This window comes from Pinus tabuliformis, chromosome 8 (assembly GCF_031772625.1).
Source record: "Pinus tabuliformis cultivar Carrire ecotype Pingquan chromosome 8, CPIR1, whole genome shotgun sequence".
Taxonomy (NCBI): Eukaryota; Viridiplantae; Streptophyta; class Pinopsida; order Pinales; family Pinaceae; genus Pinus; species Pinus tabuliformis.
Genome location: NC_142294.1, coordinates 1,099,153,646 through 1,099,159,584, shown reverse-complemented (window position 1 = coordinate 1,099,159,584; position 5,939 = coordinate 1,099,153,646).

The window sequence follows — 5,939 nt, the reverse complement described above, 5'->3', positions numbered from 1 at the left end:
TTGATCTATTGATTATCTTGTTGCTTCTAATGTTAACCTATGAGTCTCCCTCCATCAAGGAAAGATGCCCTTAATCATATATTTATCAAATGGAAATGTGATTGATACCTTTGGATACAACCTCTATTTAACATATTCTTAAGTCATATAGATATTTCTTATCAGAGATTTCTTCTAAAATCGTCCTACTTTGAGTTATGGCACTATTGAACTCATATGTATATAGAATTTCACATGTGAGATGGTCAAATATTTCCTGTTAGAATGTTAAAAGCTTCATCCTAGTCAACTTTGGGTGGCATCTAAATATTTCATTCATGACCTTCCCAATGACAACATCTACTAACTAGCCTATAACGAGATTACATGCAGGTACCATCATATTTTAAGATATTCAAGAGGTTCTTTATTTCCTTATGACAATTATTTTCTTGAAATTTCTTCCATAGAATGTGCCTCCTTACCAATGTAGGCACCAATTTATTAGTACTAAGACCCTCTATTCTCTATAATTCATTTTTCATGGATGCTTATTTATGTAGGACGTGCCTCCTTAATAATGCAAGAACCATTGTTTTCATAGAACAAGCCTATTATTTCCATAGGATGGAGGATTTTCTTTGCTTAATAGTTTCTTCTATATAAGATGCTTCCTAGGCAATGAGGTGCCACTATATATACCTATATGCAAAATTCCACCTTGAAACTCATACTATATTCAATGTTTGAGGAAGTTGTGTAGTGTGTAACCCTCCCTACACCCTAATTACTGAAGGAAATGATTTAGTTTCTACAATTGTAATTGGAAAGATATCTTGCACTTGGCCTCAAATTTATTTAGGAACATGGGAATTCCTTCAATGTTCTACATTCACACTTGGTCTCAAGGTTGCATTCTATATGGCTAAGAATGCTATTTCAAAGCTTAAACATCTGCAGTATTGTTTTTGCTGCATATTGTTGTCATCGGGAAGAGTATTTCTCCATAATATCTACAAGGATTGAGCACATTACTATGAAAGGGAGTAATTATTGTATGCAAGAAAAAACACTTATGTCACATTATTTAGGCATATTGAGTTAAGATTAACTTGAGATCAATTTATTCTTAGATATAGTAGATTTATTCAACGAGAATTTAAATAAAGGCAAATAATCAATTACTATAATGTATATGGAGCATTCATTTCAAGAAAGAATGAATTTCCCATTTAAAAAAAAAAAGGTTAAACACTGGAAGCATATACCTTTCTAATTTCAAGTTATGTAAAAAAAATACAAAAGTCAATTGATGGGTGATTTTGTGTGCTTGTCAAAAACTTACTGTATCACCAAAACTGAATTTCAGAATTAAAAATTTCTCTTGGTATGAAACTTGCTCTACTTTTCTACAATTTTACAACATGTTATATTAGATGGCCAATGAATTGTTTGTGAATATTTTTGCTCCCTTACAATATAGGTTACATTTTGTGTCTGAAGTATTAAATGCTAGAAGCATATATCTTGCTAATTTCTAGGTATGTAACAAAATTACAAAAGTCAATTGATGGGTGATTTTATGTTCTTGTCATAAACATAGTTTATCACTGAACGTGAACTTTAGAATTCGAGTAGTTTGAATTTTGTTTTCACAATTTATCTACAACCTAATATTTTTAGCAGGTAACTTAGTTGGTATGATTGTGCCGAAGCTTTTCTTGAAGTTTGAATACTAAGTTCTTAAGGTGATATTTTCTATGGTGAAGTTTAATTTTGTTTTGTTTATACCGTTCATTTGACCACATAGAGGCAACTATTACCCAACTGAAGAAAATTTGTTTGTGTTTCTTTTTTTTTTGGGGAAAAATGTCACTGACATTGTAGAAGTTGAGGTATATGTCATATAAATTCTTTATAGTCTACTTTAGTTTATATTCTAGTGTTCATCGTCTTTCATGTCTTATACTCTGCACTTTATTTTCTTTCATATTCATAATATCCACTCATTATTGATGGTAAGAAGCATGAATTGAATAAAAAGTAGAACAATAATGTTATAATGACAAACGTAGAAATCGGTCTAGTAATACCCTTAAAGCCAATATCCCACATGAGTTGGTGAATTCACCTGCAATGCATTGGAAACAAAATGACAATGTTTTGAAGACTTGATGAAACAATATTTCATGTGTAAATTGTATTCCAACCAATATTAAGTTGGAAACTCAATGTAAGATTTGACATTTCATGTAATATAATTTATGTGGTTGAAATTATTTATATTTATACTTGATATTATTTAGTATTATAATTAACATATGTAACTTCACATTTTCATATTAGATGAACATGCACAATGTATGACATTTTTTTTTTAATTTAGTCACAAAATCATACTAATTAATTTATGTTTATTAATAATGGATACGAAAAATCGGTCTAAGGCAACTAAATTAGTAGTTTCTATTGATTAATGATGATAAAAAATAAAATGAATGTGCAATGATTAAATTAGTTGTTTACAATAATTAGTAATCAAAGTGAATGAAATGAATATTAACTATTGAATCAGTCGTTTATATAATGAATATGAAACTACCAAAAATTATAAATGACTATTGTAAATGACAAATTTGTGATTACAAATGAAGACTAATTTTCTCATATATACGATTATTACTAGCTAATTTACAGTATCTTATAAAAAGACAAAAATTTAGTCACATTTATTTGGTCATTAATTAGTTTCAAATGATGACTAAAATTTGCATATATATGACTATTAGTAACTAATTTATCGTATCTTATAACGTGACCAATATTTTGGTCATTGATTGGTATTTTTTGGCGATCATGTAGTAGTATATTTTGTTATGTATTTGGTTATTAATCGTAACAATTAATGACTAAATGAATGATCAAATTTATGACTAAATATACTACTAGGAAATAAAAATAAAACAACCATTAATTATTAAGCTAAATACAACTAAAAGTTGGTTGTGTTTTAAGACACTGTAAATTAGCCATTATTGGTCACTGAATGAAAAAAAGTTGTTTATATGTAAATTTTAGTCATTTTTAAGTAATTAATTAATCATTCTGTACTAGTGACATAACTCTATTGAAGTGGAATATGAGCCGTATAAGTTTGTTGACACTGGATATTACTCGACGTAGATGGACCAACTGGATGGGCAATACCACTAGAATAATGTTGATTGACTTGAACCATGTGAGATTGTAATCCACTCTTATGGATTTCGCTTGACACAAGTGGAGTCACCATTTTGTTGTCTAGGTAAATCATCTCTGCAGATAGAGACGATCCCTCTAGCCCAATGAGTGGGACTAGCAACCTAAGTGACAATCTACCAGACACTTTCGTAGGTTACAATTGAAAAGAGATACGAAGAAGATGGCCTACCTAGTTCTCATGCTATCTCGATCTTGTTTGTTGAATATCTTGAATCACTTACATCATGGGCTCGCTCCTGCTACTCACAATGTTTATGCACCTGCACAAGAGATCAAGACACAACAAGGCATGCGAATACCAATAGAATATTGAAAATAACCTTCCTAAATGATCAAGGAATGTTAAGATAAATGATACATAAACATACACATCAATGGAAAATGAACCAGCAGTTGTATATTAATAGAAAAGAAGGTGAAACATACAATCAAGTCTTGATGTTGATAGGCTTTCCATGTATGAATGTCCAAGTCCAAGCTAAATTCACCAAGCACTCCTTCTCCAAGCCAAATGAATAGCATATAGGCACAATATTAGCATAAGGGTGCAAAGAGACACAGACCAAACATTTCGGGATTGGAGAGGATGAATATATAGGCTATGAAAGGGAGTTAGAATCTCTCCAAAGATAAGAGTATGCCCTAATCTCAAGGAGGTAGCTCACAGGGATAAGACCAAGAGGTCAAGTTGGGAGAACTCGACGTCAGTTATGTTGAAAAATCTCTTACTCATCGCTCTCGAAGCTTCTAGATCACGAAGCTTCTCATCCTCTTTAGGAAAGTTTCCTTCTTGGGATCACCATGGGTATGCATGTAAACAGAGTGATGCCATCATACGTCGAGCAAAATACAAAAGATGACCATCACGATTTTTAGTCTCACAAGAGTGATGATTCTCAAATTAGGGTTGAAGAGAAGCTCAAGAAATGTTCCAATCAATGTCTTAGGGAGGACCTAAGCTGCATATATGGATGAGTACACTTCATAATGGTCATGTTTTAGGAACTTCGGTGTATGTCACAGGGAAGTGGAGGAGGTGTGACAAAATATTGTGTAATAGATGCTTAGATAACACTCCATATAATCATATAATTGAAAAAAATAATTGCGGAAGGATCAGGACCATGCCATATAGTAGCAGAGCCAAGGATAAAAATTGGGCTTAAAGGAACCACCACAGTAATACTTAGAAATGTACAAAATTGAAATATAAATTAGGTGATTATGTACTAATACCTGAATATGTTTGAATATAAGGTATTCAATTGAAGTAGGCTACTACAAAATGACATAGGATCCCCCTCTTGCTATAATAGTACGAGAAGAATTATATGTTTGGGTGGAAAACTAACGTACCCCACGAACATCTCAGTTTATGGATATTATTTGAAATCTATAGAAAGAGTATTCTCACCTCAGTAGCATTGATCTAAGCCTACTAAAGGCTATTGAGGAGTAGGAGAGAATGATAAGAGAGTTGACCGAAAGGTCTAGCCATAGAACCATAGAGCCATAAGCACTGAAAAGAAAAAATGTGGAGACTGAATTAGAGAAGTCTAAAATTGGAGATGATTCATGTAGAAATTATCCAAAAATAAAAAAGAGAAGGAATAAATTGGAGCTGCAAGGAGAATGAAGAAAAATAAAGCCCCCTACCATTGATGGTGAAAAGGAGGAGGATAAATAACCATGACTTATTAAAATGAATGAGCGAAGATGAGATATCTTATTCACATGAAAGGTAGTATAATAAAGTGTGGATTGATTTACGAAAGTTTGCGTTACATATCAGGTAAATTACTTTTGAGTAAAGAAGATTTCAATTTCCAATTAGTGTGATTACAGATTTAATTTCTCTTGTTATATCCTAGTGATTTAGATTCAATTTCATTATTTAGCTAAGCAAGTGTGATATTTATTTAAAGCAATTGTGATATTTATTTCAAGAAAAGTGTGATATTTATTTCAAGCAAGTGTGGAATTCATTTCAAGTAAGGTCTGATAGTCCTTCTATGAAAGCAAAATAATTTTTATTTTACTTTTGTTAAGAGTGACATATTTATTTTTAAGTAAGAGTGATAGTTCTTAGAGAAAACATGTTCATCTCGATATCCCAATTTAATCTAGAAATTTCTTAAATAATAAGGTCTTCTATCACAAACAATGTGGTGAGCTATAGTATTGTAGTAATAGTTCTCCAACTCCTCGGGCTTCCTTCTTTACTTTTATCTACCCGATAGTTCGTAACAAACTTGGAAGCAACAGTGCTGTATGCACAAGTATTAGCTCTTACTGCAAGCTGTCACTTGTTTAGCTTGCACAAGTTCACTAGGAGCTTAAGCCAACCTCTATGAGTTCTTAGAAGAAGCTTTTGACTGTGATGAAAGAAGGTTAACTCAACAGAGGGTATTCTATTTGCAGAAAGAGAAGGAAAACTGAAAATAAACACAAACCCTAGCAAACACTAGCAAACCCTAGTTTACCCACTAACCCTACTTTTGCAGGAAAATAGATGGAAACTAAAGGAATGAGTTCCATTGACTACTAAAAAGGTAAATTGAATTGATTCAAACTAATTCTAAAAATAAATGAGAAGAAGTCATCTTTTTATGCTTCTGAGTATTTTTATGTGAAATTATTATGCTTGTGATTTATCTGGTTGTGGTTGTGCAGAGGTTTGGTGGTAAAGGAAGATGGAG